The sequence below is a fragment of the Teleopsis dalmanni genome, chromosome 1 (genome assembly GCF_002237135.1).
Source record: "Teleopsis dalmanni isolate 2A chromosome 1, ASM223713v2, whole genome shotgun sequence".
Classification (NCBI taxonomy): domain Eukaryota; kingdom Metazoa; phylum Arthropoda; class Insecta; order Diptera; family Diopsidae; genus Teleopsis; species Teleopsis dalmanni.
The window spans coordinates 9,984,782-10,005,607 of record NC_051846.1 but is presented as its reverse complement, the minus strand read 5'-3'; the positions used below and the strand labels follow the sequence as shown (position 1 = coordinate 10,005,607).

Genomic DNA, 20,826 nt, shown 5'->3' with positions numbered 1-20,826 from the left:
ATTATTCGTAAATAATTATTTTTGAGACTGCAAGTACCAGAAATCGAACTCGGGTCCTGCCAAATGTGAAGCTCAGATTCAGCGCACCTTAACCAATTGATCCAAAGCCGTACTTAACTTCTTATATTCGCAAAAATATTTAAAAAATTAATTTCAAAATTACTTTAAAGTACACAAAAATAATAGAAATACACATAAATAAAAAAACATATATTTCAGTATATCTTGGTAAATAAATGGAAAGGATAGGAATAAACTGGGTACCAACTTCCAAAGGAGCAGAGCATTGCGACCATAGTTAATCTTTTGTACTGCAACAGACGCTTACCGAAGAGAAGACATTCTGCATTCCGAATGAAACGAGAATGGCAGCCGTTGAGGACTTTATAATGTCAGAAGGGGAGAGTAGTTCTCGACAGAGTGACCTCCTCCTGGTCCAGCTCAAGGTTGAGCAGTCACAGAGAATGTGACTGAAATGAATCGTATTCTTCTAAACAGAGTCGACAATCTATCTCTTCGGACAGACCTATTTTGTTAAGGTGATAACGCAGTCAATAGGTCACCACTGTTAAATATCTCACTAGGATATATTTATATCATTTTAAAAACTTTCATAAGTTCAGATAAACTAATAAAAAAAATAGAAATAGATGAAATTACCATTTTTTAGGAATTTATATAAATAGCGATTTTAATATATTCTAAATTAAATAAAATAAATAAAAATATATATATACAACGAATCAGTTGATGTGTGTTATAAAGCATTTAATGCTTTATAGTGAAATATCCTTTTTTTGAAAATCATCTAAAGTCATTTAGATTTATACATTTTTATTATTGTTGAAATGATTTCTATTATGCAAATAAAAATAAAATAAAACTTTTGATTTGTTTTAGATAGCGCTGACTTATTCACATAGATATATTTTCACATAAAATGCAATTACGTATCTTTTAAACAATATAACATCCACCTGAAAAACGGAAATAGTGAATGCAAATAGTTTCAGTAAACTTTGTATTAAAATAAATTCTCACTATTCACGTAGAAATATATAAAACACAGCAATCGGGATTTATTGTAGAATAATGGGTGTTCTGATTAATTTCAGAAACACCTTTCACATGTGCATATATAAATGTATATGTTGGAAACTATATATACTCCAGTTTTTTATTAAAACTTTCATGGGATCTTCCATATACAGATGAGACGAAGTGGTTGAAGTTACTAACTCGAGGAACCATATAAGACAAGGTATCTTATTTATATAATATAATGAAATACTTTATACCATATTTTTTAAGCACATTTGTGAAATGATTTAAATAATGTCTAGTCTCATTCTAGTTTATTTAGTAACACATTGTTAACGATATAAACGTTTTCAAAAGAGCGTAGAACATAGTGTTTTTTTTGTAAAATGACGGCACCATTTAATATAATTGAAGGGCACCCATTCGCACCACACCATATCACACCTAAAGGACTCACCTCAGAGTTCTATGAGATGAGGACTCTTATATTTACTGGAAGCAATACATCAGTTTGCTAATCAGTTTTCAAAGACAATTAGGATTATATTAAGATACTACCATATAATAAAATAGTTTTAGTATTCGAAGTGGAGAAGGGATGATGATATAGGTTTTGAAATTTTACTGAAATATAGTCTTCGAATTAATTCTAAAATAAATAAATAAATATATTAATTAATTATTTTATAGATCTTAAATAAGTTATTGAGACTGCAAGTAGCAAGCATTGACTCGTGCCCTGCCAAATTTGAAGCTCAGAGTCAGTCAAAGCCGTACTTGATTTGTATGTCCAAACTGGGAGTTTTGTTCATTTGCTGTGAAGTTAATTTATCAATAGAATGATTGAATTAATAAATCATAATTTTTTAGATGTTAAATTTCAATACTTTTGTAAAGACATTATTTATTGCAAAATTTTATTACAGCTTCTTGTATATAGAACTATTTGTTTATTTTTTTGTGGTGTGCAAACTTATTTATTGCATGATTATTTTACTCTTTCTTGTTTGTAGAACCTAATCTAGGAACATAATATGGAGAAAGTCATGCTAATGTTACTATATGATGCGTACAAGCGAGACTGAAAATTGAATATATTTAACCTGATATCCGCCTCAAACACTTTTACAAGGCTGAAGAAAAAACTTCGCGAGACAATTTAGATATATATATGTAGGTCACACATTTCTATTTTAAGTATATATGGATATGTCACTGGACATAGTCCTTACGCGCCATTCTTTTTTAGTTCATTATAATTATTAATACAATTTATATTAAAAAATATTATTTATTGTCATTCATACCGGACAGGTTGTATTAAATTAAATGAATTCAAAAAAAAAATATTTATTTTCTATCCATAATACTATTAATATTTATTAAAGAATTTAACCACTGATGGGTATTTGGCAACAATCGTAACAGCTGTATGGTAAGCCAAAAACTCAATTAATTAAAAAAAAGAAAAAATTTTGTTGTTACAATTCACTACTGTTTGAAGCCACTCCATTAAATACAATAGTTTCAATTAATCAAAATAGTCTCTACTGAAAAATGTACTTCATTTTAAGTAACTTTTAAGTAAAATATTAAACAATTTTTATATAATATATTTTTTCTCAAAATTGAGCTCATGTGACCCTGTATATGATTGCCAAAGTAAAATAGAGTATCGGATAGTAAAAACAATATAGTTTTTTCAATGGAAACATTATTGTTTTTCGCTGAGTAAATAATAAAAATATTTGAAATTCGACGAATATTTTATAGATTTTCGCTGTATTTCATTTCATTTAAGCTACTGAAATGAATGATACTGAATTAACAGAAGTTTTTTACGTACAAAAATTGAATCGAATGTAGTAAATTGGCATTAAAGTGGATATAAAAAATAAATTTAATCAATTTCGCAACTCATCAAATGGAATTATTGGACGCATCAAATAGAATTTGAATTGCTTTGTGAAAATATTCCGAATGAAAAGCTTAGAAATGCACTCTAGCTTTCATGTGTGGAAGAGTTGAAACATTTTGATTATCACGTTTCTACAGTAATGATAAGCATTTTCGGCTATGAGTTATTTTCAGCGTATACATAACAGAATAATTGGGAGGAATACTTCACTGGAACAACAATACAACAAAGCGCAACAAACTGAATTTGCATACTTGGTATTGAATTTCAAATGTAGAGCACCACCCAGCCGGATCCACTTTCAAAAGGATAACAGCGACGGCTACAACATGCCTGGAATCAAATAAATTAGATATTAATGCAAAATTTGTTGAAAAACGTTAAGTAAAACAACAAGAAAGTCAAACAAACTGTGTTTGACTGCCTTTAATATAAATTCTTGAATTCACTGTTGCAACTAATCTCGAATAAATCTTTAAGTAACTGCAAGGAGAATTTTAAAATCTCACAACGATGACAAAATCATACTAAACAATGTATTTGTGTTTCTCGTAGTAACACAATGTTACGCCCTCAGATTCACAATCTTGCATTATGTAGCATTGTGTATCTAGATACTTAAGGTATTAACCAGCCATGATCACATAATCCCGAAATTGTTACACTGTCATTTTTATCCTTTTAAGCCAACACTGCAAACGTCTGCACCCGCATACCTACTTGTGTTGACAATGCGTGTTAGCTTAAAGTATTTTCAAGATGCATATTGTATATATTGTATCTGCATAACTCCCTGCTAAGCGGATTTAAGTATAGCAAGAGCATCAGCTAGGTGAATGTCTCTAAGATGTGCCGCTGCTGGCAACACTTCAACTAAGCAGGAATTGTTGTTGTTCTTGTTGTTGTTGTTATCATTTTTATCCTGAAGAAATGCAGTCAGCTCCTTGTTTATTTTTTTCTTCACATAATGCATTGATGCACACGTAGTTGCAAGTTCGTTGCTGTGTGCATCTGCAGTTTTCATTGTTGTCCTTTGTTGGGATGCACTTACTTTGCAACTAAAGTGGATTAAGTCAGTAAGTATTCGGTACATAATATTACTTTTTCTTTGTGTCATTGTATTACTTAATAAAGGAATCTAATTAAATGTAATTTAAAAATGAAAACAAAATTCAGGAAGAGAAAATATTAGTAAACAATAACTTTTTTTTTAACTCCTCAATAAGTTCTTATCCACCTTATATAGAAAAAGATGAATGGTAAATTTTGAAGAACTAAAACTGACACAGTTTCATGTGAATTTAAAAATACTTTGATCACCTCATGAAAAAGTTTACCATTTTCATTACTTTTGGACTTATTTTTGATTTAAATACATATTCATTATCTCTCTATATCATCTCTCTGCATATATTTTGTATTTTTTGAGACTTAACAAAATATTTGTCATCTACTAAAATTTATGTTCACAAAAATATTGACTATCGCTAGCAAGCAGATATATATAACTAGTTTGATTTAAAACAATTGCAGTATAAAATTTAATATTTGACTTTGGATTAATAAGAGCTGAACATATAGATAAAAATAATATAATCAGTAAAACAAAAATTTTTGTATCAGCCAGGATACAAAGAAAGGACTCACTTAGGTGGCATTTTAAAAAGCATTCCTAAGCAGTAAGCCACTGATCAGGCTGGGTGCCCGAAGTTATTGGACGCAGTTAATAATACTCACATTTGTAATGCCCAACGAAGTGAGTAAGTTATATGCTATACATATGGTCAGTGCAGGCTGACAAGCAGATATTTGTATTTAAGGCTTTAAAAAAATTTTTCTAACTCTGTATATAGCTATCATTACTCACTCCTAACTTAAATGAATTTGAAAATTTAAGTATTAAGCCTTCTATGTTTTACCTCCTGAATGCTGGAATGCGATTTCAGTTGGAAGTCTTTGACTACTCTGATAGCTGAGATCTTCTCAACTCGTTTCTAAGAAAGAAACTTTTCCAACATATACACATATCTGTATGTGGGTTTTAACATTTTTACACAATCATTTTATGTTATCATTTTATGAGTTAAATTAGTTTTAAATATATGTGCATAATTCAAACAATATGGTTAATAGGTATATAGTTTTTAATAGTTATATATCAGTATACTATAATGTCTATGGGGATAATCAACAATTGTATTTACATAGAATTTACAAAAGTGCTACAAAGTTAGTATTTGCTTGGCATTTGTGAAACAAATTAAATTTTTTTAAATTTTTTTTGTATTTTAATGTACACTTATTACATCCCATAGATTTTCTATGCTTTAATTTTAGGTTTTTAAAAAATATTTAAAATTTAATGTGACTAAAAAGTAGTTTCTACTCCAAAACTAATCCTTAAATGTTCCACTTAAATTGTTAATGCCCCTTGGTGAGCTAATGTAAGCCGCCAAAAGTAGGCTACAATATTTTCCCATTAAAATCAAAACTTTTTCCGCTGCTAATGCAACAAAGCAATTAGAAGCAGAGAAGGAATTAAATTTCATTTTAATGGCTGAGCAAAAGAAAAAAAACAACGTTTCTAAGGATTAAAAAGGAAATCAGAGAGACCATATTATTATTAAATCAAAAAGAAAAGATATAAAAGATAAAAATGATGTGCTTGGCTGTGAGCCAACGAAACTAGGCAACAATTTAAAGTGCACACAAAAAAGTACTAATAAAAATCAAATTCAATTTGATTAAATTCAAAGCAATTTGAAATTGTAAACCTCAGGAGAACATTACGGGCGCATAAAAGTGGAAGACACTACGAAGCACTTCTCTTTAAGGACAACCAACGTAACAGGATGATGCGAATTTAATAAGCGAACATATGGAACGCTTATGCGAAGGGGAGTGTTCACTCTGACAAACCTAAACAGTGCATAAACACCGCACTGGGACGGAGTGACATGTTTATTGTCAAGTTCTTAGATAAAATAAAAACTGTGAAATAGCAGAAGGTGAAGTGAAGTGAAGAGAAGTGGGAGGTAAGATGTTCTTCACGTCGTTGTTATTAGCTGTTAGCTTAGGTTAACACTGCAACTGATAACAATGCAAAGCTGTGCTGTGAGCAATGCTTAGCTTTGTAGCTAAGCAACCTTGCCTCAACTCGTAGTAACCACCAGTTGCGTTGCGATGCTGTGGAGTCAGCTGTGGAGTGTCACACTGCCTGAATGTTGTTTACTTTCTTTGCAAGTGGCGTAGGCAGCGGACCGCAACATATTACGTTGGAAATTGACATGCGCATTGGTGCTGTGGACTGTGGAAACTAAGAGCGTAACTATTCCTTACCCAAAATATAAGCTCCCAAACTTGGTGGCACATATTGGTACGAAGGGCTTGTAAACATGCTACCAAGTTTCGGCACATGCTGTGGCATGTTTGCGTTCATGGTTTGCTGGTCGCTGTGATAAGTTAATTTCTGGCATGCACCAACTCAACCAAACAGTTCCTTACGTACTTTCAATCCTAACGGTTGCATTTCATCTCAGTACAAAATCAGATACGCGTAAAATTCTTACTCGACGAAAAAGAATACGAAAATTTTCGTAAAAATATTTCGCAAAGTCGTCGCAAAGCCGAGATGTATCTTGATACGTTGCAAAAACTTTAGAGTGTTTAATATCCTTAAGGAGCAAACGATTCTTTGTGATAAAACACAAACTTTCTTGTAATAAAAATAAACAAAATAAAACTTTAAGATATCCTTTGAGTGTATATGGTGCGGTTTTAGATGTACTGACTTGCATGGCAATTGCTTCGTCAGTTACTATTTGTGTGGAGAATCGTCTTACTGCTGGAGCATTTAAGTGTCCTGTAGTTGAAGATTTTTCTGTTTCAATTTTTGGCGCGTAATCAGACAGTTTAATGGCGCTATTTTTATTGACTTCATTTTCACACTTTGTATTGTGTTTCACGTTATCTTGAAGCGTTAAATTGATTAACCAATAAAGTCAGCAGAAAAGTGAAATTTTTTACAATATCCATTGGCTGATTTAACATTTAAACGCTGATTTTTAAATTGAATTTTCGTCCTCCTCCCGCTAAGGCAAGCACTGATTGTGGTCGTTTATGTCGTAAATTGTTTTAAGTGTCATCAATAAAGATAAAGTATTAAAGGAAATAAAATTTAAAGTGATAAAATTTATGTTTAACAAACGAAGTTGCTACTTAATTACTTGAAACTTCAATGTTTGCAATCAGTACTTCACTGATTTTGGAAGTGAAACCGTACAAAAAATCATCACATTGCTGATATTAATAAGTAAGTAGTGGAAATATTGCATATAATTAATATATAAGTATTAGTAATATTTTTAATAACAAATTATTATCATTGACCTTGCCATAAGCCCAAAATAAATAAGAGATTTTTATGGAATAGTAGTGAACAACAATTTTTGTTCCTTTTTAAATAATTGAATTTTTCACTGACCATACAACTGTTTCCAATACTGAAAAATACCCATCAACAGCGTTCTTGGAATTATTTCTTCAAATAACTTTTTTTGAGATAGTTAATTTATTAATTAAAAATTATAAAAAAAATTTTTGTTGTTCAATTTCACTACTGTTGGATAAAGAAACCTCTCTATTGAAAACTAAATTCCAATATGAATTTAGTTTCTTTCATCAAAATGAACATAAAATATCAATTAAATACAAAACAAATAAGTAAACCCTTCAATAATATGTATGAAAACAAGAAAAAGAAAATTTTATCAAAATATTTTCAATGGATGTTGTTTATTTCTTTTCTCGATTTGTTTATAGAATATAAGTTAATTTTATTAACACTGAAAAGATTTTCAATGAGAAATTAATATCTAACTTATATATCTTATTATCTATCTTATAATATATATTTCTCATTTTTATTACATTTTTAAAGCAATTGGCAAGCACTTTTTTGTCTTATACTTTCGATTCTTTCATAAATATTCGATTAAATGGTGCAGTTAGCTGCCTCTTTGGTTTCTGTTTAGTATAATGTGTATATTTAAACCAAATTAGAAATGGACTACATGAATATGTGAAGAGTAAAATTTCAGTTATTTAATTTAGTTAAAGATATTGAAAATTAATTTATAAATTTACTTTACAGTCTTTAATTAAGCAGAAGTGCATATTGAAGAAATATAATATAAGATATTTATATCATTGTTTTGTTTTGAAATAAATAACAGAAATTCATCAATGAATAAATGTCTAGTACTTTTTAAATATAAGATATATAAAAAAATGTTCTTCCTTGCATATTAGTTAGAATTGAGGTATTATATTAAATCCTGATTAAATCCATCATAATAAAAAGTGTTGTTTATAGAAATCTGTCTTAAATTGTATAAAAAATTTAGGATTAGTATTACTATTTAAATATTTTTACTTAGGCGTAGAAATAAGATATGTTCATTCAAGTATATTCAATCAAGTTATGTTCCGTGTACTTATCTTTCAGTTCTCTGCATTTATGTTTTATACTGTAAGTAAATCCTTCTTATGTGTATAAACCTCTACTGGATTGAAGTCCATATGGTTTTGATGTGCATTTGATTTTGTGATTTTACAACAAGTTAAATTATTCCATCTAACCATTACCAGGGTTTTCATATTTTGGTCAATTTCATTAAATAGATTTTGAATATGATTCCGTATATTGTTCTCTCGCCAAACAGCTTTCTAATATTTGTCAATCTCATATTTGTCTTCAATATACTTAGGGCACGGTGTCCAATAGATATGCAATTAACTATTTGTTGCTAAACTTTCTATGGCTACTCTACTTTCCAGAAAAGGCTTAAGCATTACATGATTTAATGTAAATACTGAGCTATTAACGTAGGTGTTTATCTTAAAGTTGCATTTCTTTCAGATAAGACTAGTTTCAGGAAATCGTAATTAAACGGATACAAAGATTTACAAACGATAGCTTATAGAACAACACTAACAAAATGAATGATGATTTGTTTACTGGGACTACTTCCAATATTGAAAGGTTAGTGCGGTAGAAAATTAGAAACCATTCAAAGATTTTGAAGAAGAGATGGAAGATTATGGTTTGTATATAACACCTGGAAGTGATGTCATCTTTGTGAAACCACAACTCGGGTAGAAAGTCGGGTAGAAAGTTGTAATATACATATGTCCCACGCCTTTGGATTTCTTCTTTCTTCTATTTCTGAAGAAATATTATAATGGTATAAAATTAACTAAAAAAACGGAGTATGGAGCATGTAATACTTTTAAATATTTGTATTAAGAAGTCAAGATTTTCGTTTTCTACTTAATAAATGAAGTAAATAAATTCCCAATAACAACAAGCAAAGTTCCATGGTACATTAAGAATAATGATATCCTCAGGGACCTCAAGATTGATTCCAGAGGATGTCATTCTTCGGCTAACATGTTCTTCTCAAGCTTTTTGAGATATGAGTATTTATTAAGATATATTCAAATTTATTATGTTAATATTCATAATAAAAGAATTTCAAGAATATTTTGAGATATGTTATATCTCCAACATTTTTACTTTATTGCACACAAAATTTTTAACTACATATAGCAAACGATGCATTTTATTTAATTTAGATAATATAACTAAAATAAATATTAAATAAAATTCATTTACAAATTTTAGAAGCACATACCAATATAGGCTCATTTAGGCATATTCTTTTATAATTACAACAAAATTTTATAATATATAAAGTTGAAGAGCAGAAAAGGAACTATGGACTCTGAGGATAATCAACCCCGTCCCGTGTTTGTTTTAACGAAGGCCGAGTCGGGCGGAATGTATTTGTTGAGGGTATTAAAGCTTTTACCGGAACCGCATTTAATCTCCTCGCAGGTCTGCACATCAGAAGAGGCACACGCATATAGGGTCATGAGATGTGTCTACAAATTCAACTTATTCTTCTTCAATTGCTGCAAGACCCTTCAAGAAATAATCGACTTCCTCAACACTTTTAAAAAATTGTAACAGAATTAATATTGTGTATATCGGGTAATATGCTTTTTTGGATAATTTTCTAATATTTCATATTTTTTAGTATTTTAGTCTTGAGCTATTCTAACTTTCACCAAAATTTACAAAACTAACATTTTGGAATATATGCAAGTATTTTCCAACTTTTGACATTATTAGTGTTAACAGTGAAAGTAAAATAATTTTAACTGGAATTGAAAGAAGCGGTGTTCTGAAGTATCTCTAGACTAAATTTGTATTTTTCAATATCTTTTTATCAAAGCCGATGCACAATAAATTAGTAAGTTGAACTTATTATACTAAACTAATGAGACAAAGCCTAATCTATTTAGCCACTAATTCTAAGCACATATAAAAGATTTTAAACTGCAGTTTGAGTAATAAATTTATTTCTTTAGTGCGAAATATGAAGGGGCTGCGTTCTTTGCTGTTATCGTTGCTAAAGCCTGGCTTAGGATCCAGTTAATATACTTAAGGAACTCATTTTTTTTACCTTATTACAAGTAGTGAAAGTTTTATGAAATACAATAAGTGGCAGTTAGTTGACAGGATTGATGATTGACTATAGGAGCTACACCCTACCTTCCTCTACTGGTTTTCAGAAGGGAAAGGTTTTTGCTAACTAAATTTTTAAATTGCCTAAAATTTTATTTTGCTATAATTTCAATAAAATTTAATAAATTTTAAATAATAATTTAATAAATAATAATAATTTAATAAAATATAATTTAATAAAATATTGTTGTTTCTATTATGATTACTTTAGACAAAGGGAAATATATGAAATGATATGAGTTTTATCAAAGTCTTTAGTATAGCTTAGTCATGGTTAGTGCAATTTGTTCATATATCGAATATCCTGAAGATTAAATCGACTTGATTTGATTGGTAACAAAAAAATAAGAACATAGAAGTTTACAAAAACTTTCTATGGCTTCCCTATTTTTCAAAACATTTTATGACATTATATGATATAAGGCAATTGTCTTCATACCTAAGAAAACTGGTGTTAGAAGCTGTGACATAATATGTATGTTCTAATTCTCGTATATGTGTTTAATATTAGAACAAGAATCAAATTTTTCAAATTAACTTCGCATGTTGGTGGAACAAAAGTATGAATTTTGACAGTTAGTCTATTGCCAATAAACTATGTAGCTTTACTTTATTTATTATTGCATGAAAATTATTTTTGCTAGAGAAAAATAGTCGGAATTCTAGCAGGAGATATATAAAAAGATTAAGCCAGCATCTCAATGAGCTAAAAATCTGGACAAAGATATATATTTTTTTTTTTTCAGTTTCTTAACGTAATCTGATAAGCTATTAAATCTGGATCTCTCAATCTCTGTGGAAACTTTATATAAATATTATGTCTTATCTTTGAAATGATAAATTAAAAAAGAAAAGATTTGTTAAATCTATAAGTTTTATTCTCAGAGCATAAATGTAGATTTGAAATTATTATCTATCTATCATTATCTATCCATCCTACCCCTTCTTTTAATTATGCTGTTTAAAAAGGTTTCTTCTACTCCGATAATAATTATACTGCAAATGTACTTTTTGAATGCATGCTGTAGTAAAAAATTAAAAGAGACTTATTACCAATGCCCCCATAAGTAGGCAATAAATAATAATTTTATTTAAATTTTACATAATTTCCCTTATATTATTTCTTAATCTTCATTATTTATTAAATTCATCTGTAATAATAAATTATATATTATTGTTATTACATATAAACAAGAATAGTAATATTAATTTATGATTCTGAGCACAAAATATGCTAATATAGACTTCACTAAGCCATTTTTCATTCTTTTAAATTATACATTAAATAATAACTAAATTTGCAGTTGGATAAATTAGTTAAAGTTTTAATTTAATAAATTTAATGAAACCGTTGAACCTATGGTGTTATAGTGCATTAATTATATTAGGAATGGCTTCATTATAACCAACACAAAACACTAAAAACGCAACGGAGTAGGGGTTACAGTGTCACAATGTTTATGTAAACAACTTGTGAATAGGCAAAAAAATTAAAATATATAAAATACACGTAGAATGAACTATAAAAATTATATAAACTGATTTGGTTGGGTCGGGTAGCTTTTAGTTTCGTTTTCAAACTGCAATGTAAAAAATTGACGCTATTTAAATGCACCCCAAGGGCTGGCTGCAACAATGACGTGAACCGGATATGGCGACGATGCAGTGGAATTCTGTTGATGAAATTGTAATGCAGCGTGGGTTGTTAGGATGTTCACTCCAGCATGAATTTCACTTTAAGTAAACAAGTTAATCAGCGCTGATACGAGTGATAAACAAAGAGAAAGTGCAAATGTTTATGTACTGCGCGAGGGAAGCATCTAAAGTCTTTAATAATGTAATTATGTTAATTACCTTAAGGTGATGCCATAATGCTGATTCCCAACTCTATAGTTTAAAATAAAAATAATTCATGTATATAAAATTGAACATTTTTTATATATTTGAAACTAATGTTTTTCAATATTAAATAGACTGAAACCACTAAAATATGTTATATAATTAATCTTTAACTTAACTATAAAAGACCACATATGTCAGCACCTAAAAGGTTTAAGTTGTTTAATTCAAGCGAAAACTACTAAAAATTCATCGTTCATAGTATCGATAAAGTTTCGGTTTTGACACATATTTTATAGAATAAAAAATATATTATTCCTTAATTGTTTTATATTTCTATGAAACAACTTTTAAAATACCAGTCATTAATTATGTTCAACATATCCTTTGTATTTTAATGCCTTCATGGGCCCCTATTTGCCCAATATAGAACCTTCAAAATTAATTACTGTTCAAGTTCAAATAGAACACGAGACTTTAGGTGACATGGACCGAAGCTCAACCTTATCTCTCAAACATCGTGTAGTACATATCTACCGGCGTTCGAAAAGGAACACTCGATGATATTTCCAATATTAGCATTGATACAAAAGCAAGATACAAAAGAAAAAAAAAGGAAGATTGACGAACAAAAAATAATAAAGAAGAAAACAGAAAAAAATAAAACGAAAAAAATAAAAAATATAAAAGAATTCCTTCCTTTATTACCAGAAAAGAAGAAAGATGAATAATAAAGAAGAAGAAAAAAGAAGAGTGAAGAATAATCAAAAATCATTTTGTAGTGATAAAAGACAGAAAAAGATATAGATTGCATCAAAAGGAAGAGAAGAAAACAATTCTGATAGAAAAAACAGCTGTAATTTATAGTATTAAGGCTTAAAGCAATGTTTATATAATCGAAAAAATACTTTTACCATAAATCATTCCTCACCATACGATTAACAATTTTCCAAATATAATAAAAATTACAACTTTACGACTAATAAATAAATAAATTTTACTGTTATACAAAAAATTTTTCTATTATAAGCAACAACCCTGAATTAGTTATATGATTAACGTTTATATTTCCTTATTCAATTTATCTAAATCTTCATTATTTGTACACACAGAATTAGTTAAATGAAGCCTTTTAAAATTTTATCTCGTAAATATCAAATTTTGTATGCCACCCTCGCCATCACTGTTATTGTTGTTGTTGTTGTCGTCAAATTGTTGTACGTATCGCATTACGTTAATGGCTTTGTTTATTTTTGTGGTTGCTACTGAAGCTGTGGCAACTGCAGTTGCCTTGCAAAGTCAACGCAAAGCAACAATATCTTGTTGCATACAGACAGAGATCTCAACAAAAACAACAACAACAACGAACCACATAAGTTGTAGTGAAAATAAGAATAACAGTGAAAAAACAACAGAATAATGTTAGTTTTTACATTAATTTAACATATATATACATACATATTTTAATGTTGTTTTTATTTTTGTTTACTATACTATGTACGGTATTTGTGCAATTGAAAAAGAAAGGCGAATGAAATTAAAAATAATAATAAAACATGGGAAAATAAAAAATGAAATATCCTTTTAAAAAATTGCCATTCACTTGTATTAGCAACACATCCGTCGGCAACATTTTCACGTCAACATTAAGCTACATTTTCAACAGCTTCACTTTTTATTCACAATGTTATCTAAATTTTTCTATTTTTCTATTTTCATATTCATTTTATGCTATTTTATTTATTTATTTATTTTTTTCTTTTTGTCTGAAAACAAAAGCAAGGAAATAAACATATTCGCTTTTCTTTTCATTTGTTTTTGTTTGGTTGTGAACTGTTTTTGTTGCTTCTGTTTTAACACCGCAAAGACATAGAAACTGTTAATAAGTGAAAAATAATACAAAAACATTTGCTACTGTTGAAGCTGTGTTCGTGTTAGTGGTGTTGTTGTAACAGTAGTTGTTGTTAGCTTTATTTATGTGTATGTTGTTTTTCTTTGTGGTGTTCTTGGTTGCGCTGATGCTGGCAATGACTTTCTGTTATGTTGTATGTTAGCTGCTTCTGCTGCCTCTGCTGCTGCCTCTGCTGCTGCTTACAGCTAACATTTTTGCTTATGTTGTTGTTTTTTTTTTGTTGGTTTCTTTTTAAAGCTCAACAATTTTCACTCAACAAATTTTTGTGAAAGCAAAAAATGAAAAACGAAAATATTTATAAACAAAAGCCGAACACCCCTCATAACGTTCACATACCCGCACTAACCACCCACCTGTCAGCACCGCATTCAATGTAAATCTCGCTTTTTGCATTATTAGAACCTTTTTCACTCTTTACTTGATGCTGGCACGTGCAATAATTTACAGTTATCCCGCTGGCATATGTTTTAACCTTTTCAGCACACTACTCAGTCAGCAGCTCAGCTACTCCAGTTGCTGTTATTGTTGTTGTTGTTGTTGTTGTTGTTTGTTTATTCGCTTGAAGGTAAACATTGACTACAACATCGCATCACACCGCACCGCACCGCACCGCACTGAACATGTTCCTCGCAACAGTTGACATTTCCATTCATCGCTGTGGCAACCGTAATTAAAATCGCTTTAATTTACTTCTCTCAATACATTCGCAGTCGTCGGTTTCGTTTTACTTTTGTTTTTATAACCCCCGACCTTACCAACCTTACCAATAACATTTCCACCGCTGGCACGGCACTCCCAACACTCCTGACAGTCGTAACACTCCTTGCTCCTTACTCCTTACTCCTTGCTACATGGTTATTCACAGGACCAAGTATCTCACTCGTCACTTTCAAATGCTTTCAAATGATTTTAGCCAATGTCATGTGAGCGTGTAAATTCACGCAGTTAAAGCAGCAGTAAGTACATTTTCCATTTTCCGTTTTCCACTGCTAAGCTTAGCAGCTTTAATTTTCCTTCGTTCTCCCCTCTACACTCCGCTTTTAATAGCAAAATTCATGTTAAAGTTGCGTTAATGAAGTATTGCTATGACGATGTGTGCTGCGTTTTTGTTAACGTTTCATTGCGTTTTGCTGGCATTTAGGCGAAGGATTCGTTACGGTATTTCCTCCGTGTCCTTGTTGGTAGCTAGGAGTTGCAAGTATTTTCCTTTAATCAGTCAGGCAAATGTCATAAGCAAAATATACTTTTCATGTTAAGTAGATTTGTGATTTAGTGTATGTGATTGTGAGAAAGTGTAATACCTTTTTTTAGAAAGATTTGCGTATCCTAGTGACATTATGGAATAAAGTGCCTTGATCTTCTTACGAATTAAGCTTAAATATTTCAGTTTAATTTTATACTGAAATTAATCACTACTAAGGATTTACAATTAAAGTGTAAAAATTATGTTTATAAATTTTTTGTGATTTAAAATTTTAATTAAATATTATTTCACAAAAAAATATTAAAATAAGCTGTGGAATAATTTGGATGCTCTCTAGGTTGTACTCAATTGTATGAGAAAAACTATTTTTTTCCGAACAGATTTGTTATATCGTTTTTTCGAAAATGAAAAAAGAAGAAACATGAAAAATACTAAAAAAAAATTTATTTAAGTGAGCTATGCAACGCTCCTTGAGAGTAGAAAACTTGGGTACAGATTCCACCTCACAGCAATAAACACCACAATTTTTTAAATATTTTTTAATATGAAGATATATAGAGAGGTTTCGAAAAGTAATGAGTTACAACAACAAAAATTATTTTTATATTATTTTAATTAATTGAATTTTTGGCTAACCATACAGTCAGTATGGTCACTGTCGTCAGTAGTGAATTACAACAATTTTGTTGTTGCAAAAAATATATACCTATATGAAATTTTCAATAAAAAATAATTGCTTCCATTGCAGATTGCAATTCATAAACTGTTTGTAATGCTCTAATTAACAAAAAATTTAATTGATGCAAAGTTTATAAAATTTCTTCCCGAAAAATTTCCATTTATGTTGTTTTTGAAAAGAAAATACTTCCTGAGAGAGTAGTATTTGTGACAAGTGTGTAATCTTAAAAAACCGCGTAAATACTGCAAGACTTACTGCAACTTTCTCTGCTCACTAGTGTATAGAAACTCACGCAGTTAACCTACGCATTCTTTTTAGTACTCACTATAGAAGTTATAGAAACTCACAGGAAAAAGAAACACTCACGCATTTTGTCTATGAATTCCAAGCTCTGGCTTCAAGAATGAATAGATTTTTAGGAAAGTACTTTTTTGAAAGTTTGTAAGACTATTTATCTGTACGAAGGATAGATCTAATAATTTGTCTAATTCGAGTAGATGGATTTAGTTTTTTGTCTTTTTATATATAAAAGTTTTAAGACGTTAAAACAGTGAAAAATTACTTATTGTGGGAAGTGGAAACATATCTGTCAGTGCACCCAATCAAACAATCATATGCACCCATATTTATGAGATTTTCCTTAAAGAAATAAATCTAAATGCAATGAAAGTCAGTAAGCAGTTGCAGCAAGCAAATGTATTCCAACAAGACGAAGTGTAAGACTAGTCACCTGCAGCAACAGCAGGGCGCAAGTACACCATTTGAAATCTTCAATGACTAATAAAGGCCCTGCCCCGAAGTAATACTTATCGCAGTCTCGAGATAGAACAAGGTCTCTAGGAATGGATGTGATAGCTTTAGTTCGTCCGACTTGGGCACTCACTTTTCGGGACGCCGGATCGTGGTTAGCGCGTAGGCGCTCCCCTACTTCTAGTCTTACAAAACAAAAAAAGAATGCAATGGGAGTTAGAAGTTAAATTTCAAACCAATGAATCTTATATGAAAAGCAATAACATATTCACTTTATAAAATCAGAAAACTTGTCCTCACTAATCTCCCTCTATCGTTTAAGATTAAATATGTAAACACTGTTGTATGAATACATTCCTTCGCTTAAATTGCGCCACAAGTTTAAAAAAGAACTTGCAAAAAAATCAAAATGTTTTGAATATCCTTTCATGCACACAGTAGAGGAAGGACTACTCGCAGTTACACTAGGAATTACATTCACACTACACCAATTGAAGTTCATTCTCTGATTCTCTGAAGTGCCAACACACAGGCCCATGCTTGTTCACATGTACTCAGCCGTGTCGAACACGTACGAGGACAACAGGCACTTTGCGTGTGTGTAGGACAAAACACCTACACAAGTGTGCAAATTAACGCCAGGCGCACAGAAATAGCAGAAGGCATAATGCCACGGCAGAAGGCCATAACTTATGCGAATCCTTGCATAAAAATAGTCTGAGTGTGTTCTGGTTGTTCTTGTTGTTGTTGTTGGTTTTTGGGAAACACAATCTGCCACACTGACAATTGTGTACTGATTGTGTACAGCTACACAATGACACAATAACACAATACTGACGTACAAACTGGCATTACAAGAGCAAAACTATGGAAGCAGCAGCGTAGGCGAAAGACACCGGAGAAGCGACATAACAGTGCGTTTCTGTGGCATTTTGCCGTGGCTGTGGCTATGGTTGTGCTGTGTTGTGCTTGTGCCTGTGCCTGTGCCCCGCTCCGGGGTTTAGGTGCGACAATGTGCTAAAGTGTTTTTGTTTGTTCACATACATCTTCATTTCTAAATAAATATCCTTGGAATTGGAGTTGGAGTTGGAGTTGGAGAGTGGGAGCTTGACAGTGAATGTGTTTAATTTTGCATTTAGGCGCGAATAATGAAGTTTAACAGTGAAGAAAGCGCAATAGTAGAAAATCTCTTCAAGAAAAAAATATATACAGTATATTTGTATATATATAGGAGGAAATAATTTCATGGAACGATAAGTTTTGTTGTTGTGATAGCTGAACCTGTGCCAGAGACAGAATCAGCGTTAAAGTGTGTTAAATTGAGATTAACATGACGTGAACAAGATTCAAACATTACACAAACTCTATGCGGTCTGTGGGTGTTTGTGAGCAGGGATAACAGAACGAGCTAAGCAGTGTCTAAATCCTTTGTGGCGGTTTTCTCTATTCTCTATTTTCGCAAATCTTATGAGTTTGTATAAATAATTAGATGGCTCTTGGTGTACAAGTGATAAATTCTGGCTTAAGACATAAGCTCCAAGCATCGCATAACGTGCATAAACATTATCGCACTGAGAACTAAGTGACAGCCAACGATTGTTGCTGGAGAATTTTGTACGAGTAAAGTATATTGTAGTTCTGTGATGTTATTACACTGAAAATTATGAAGACATCTAACTGAAATAGTTATGTATTTAATTTATGTACTATCAGTTGTACAGTTGACAATAAAATGCTCTGCAATGAGTTAATGCTAATGCAAGTAGTCAGAAAAAAAAATTACGGTTTAGGTCATAAACTTAAGATGAGGAAATTAGGTTTATGGAACTATTTCAAAACAATAAATGTCTTTCATAAATTTATGCTTAGTTGGTGTAAATTAATTTATATATAGTAAAATTAATTTTTTTAAATAAAAGTAACAGTGATGGAAATGAAGATAAAAATTTTACACACCTGCAGACTCAAAAAATTTATTTATAAATTATTAAAAATGAGAAATAATTCCAAGACCACTGAAAATGGATATTTGGCAATATTTAAAACGGCTGTATGGTCAGCCAAAAATTCAATTGATTATCTTTTTCATTATCATCTTTTTTATTTTGTATTTTTATTTTTTTTTTTTTTTATTTTGAGATTACTCCTTATGTTAACTAATGACCATATTTGTAAGGCACGAAATATTTATACATATTTATATGTATGTATAATATATACATACATATTTATATATTAAATTCAAATATTTTCCCCAATAGTCCTGCGATTTGTCGTATCTAATGTGCTATTCCTGAACAGACTTTCTTTAGATAAAACGAACAAATTAAGGCTAGTGATATACATAACAATATTTCTTTGTTCAAGATTCTCAATCTGATTCGATTTAATGAAAGTCAAATTAAACTATGAATCCATTACGCTATCCCAAAAGAGAGTTTCCTACGCTAACCCGAATGAACTACAGCTATCCATTAATTTAACAATATTTAGTGACAAAAGGTCCCAGACATTATTAGTGCAATGAGAGTCGGTACTGAAGTCTATTTTTGACAATTACTGGAGATAAACAGAAAATAGGCGCAAGTTTCCGTCTGAAGGTATAAATGTATTTTAATTTCACTGCAACTTACCGGTTGCAGCTAATAGTCATGCTATGTAGTTAAAAAATCAATAATTATTCTAAATCGAAATATATTTATTATGATTATTTTTCATTGTTTTACTGAATCTACAATATATTATTACAATTTTTGGGTTTTTTTAAGACCAATGATGAAGTGCTGAAATAAACTGATGTATTTGTTAAAATTACTCCAAATAAATTTTCTGAAAGTAGAAAAATTATTATGAATATCAGAACTATTTAAACTGCGTAACCTGTTATTTTTGTTTTTCTCTCAAGTCACTCTTAGAACTACATTACCAGGTCTTCGGAGTTGGCTTAGACCTTTCTAAACAGCTTTCATTTAAAATTCTTAACTACTAATGCTCTCAGAAAACAGTAATATTTAAAAATAATCAACAAAAGCTATTTTGAAATGTTCGGGCATACTCCAAAGTCATAACGTAGCACTAAAAGCTTATTCGAGCAAATAGATATAAGTTCCAGTCCTATCAAAAGAGCTAAGACAATATTAGTTATGAATTTAAATTAATTTAGTAAATAAATGGTTACGATTTTGCAGTTACTTATTTAGCTATTTTTAAATATTTTACAATGAAGATAGCAGTATGCGGAATATACTAATTTATTGCTTTTTTTTTTACTAATAATATTATTATGTTGAAGCTATTTGAGCTAGTGTACTTGAGCACTTTTACTCTCTATTAACTGCGAGGTATCTTCAAAAGCCCTTTTTATGTCTTGACTCGATTATTGTTTAGCATTTCATCAGACTAAACAATAATTAACCATAGATCTGCATACCACCCCGAGGAGCCTGTATAATTTTACCAAAAAATAGAACTTTGCTTAAACCTTAGTTGTTGGTATTTATCACGAATATATTAGGTTAGGTTATACCGGCGATCCCTTGTGAATTCTCTTAGGCCTATTGACCTATTATGTTACTGTATAAAAAAAAACTTAGGGCTTAAAACCACCTTGAACTTTTGGCAAAGCCTGAAATGCTATTTAGTGTCAGATCCTGTAATTGGTCAAGATTCGCACGAAAGGGTGCTCCTAAATTATTGAGTCGCCGCCGTGCATGAGCTGGGCATTTTCGCATTTTTAATAAAAGAGTGAAGGAAATAGATGCGGAGGCTTTCAACGCAAAAATCCTGTCATTACTTTTGTTTAAATACCAAAGATTTACTGTTGAATAAAATGTTTATTACGGTAAAGGTTGGTGTCATAAAAATTTACATAAGAACACAATTATTTTTCTGA

General features: G+C 30.4%; 1 protein-coding gene and 1 long non-coding RNA gene across 3 annotated transcripts in view; both read left to right on the top strand.

Annotated features, from left to right (window-relative positions):
- LOC119673171 (protein sprint) overlaps positions 1 to 20,826 on the top strand; it is a gene marked incomplete at its 3' end in the record, with an annotated part of 222,386 nt that overhangs the window by 7,686 nt on the left and 193,874 nt on the right.
- On the top strand, positions 9,643 to 10,641 carry LOC119673176. 2 transcript variants are annotated; one of them, XR_005252019.1, is made up of 3 exons: positions 9,643 to 10,013; positions 10,068 to 10,275; positions 10,394 to 10,641. It is a non-coding gene; the product is annotated as an uncharacterized LOC119673176 (long non-coding RNA). The 2 variants fall into 2 exon arrangements; XR_005252018.1 differs by having other exon boundaries at positions 10,060 to 10,275.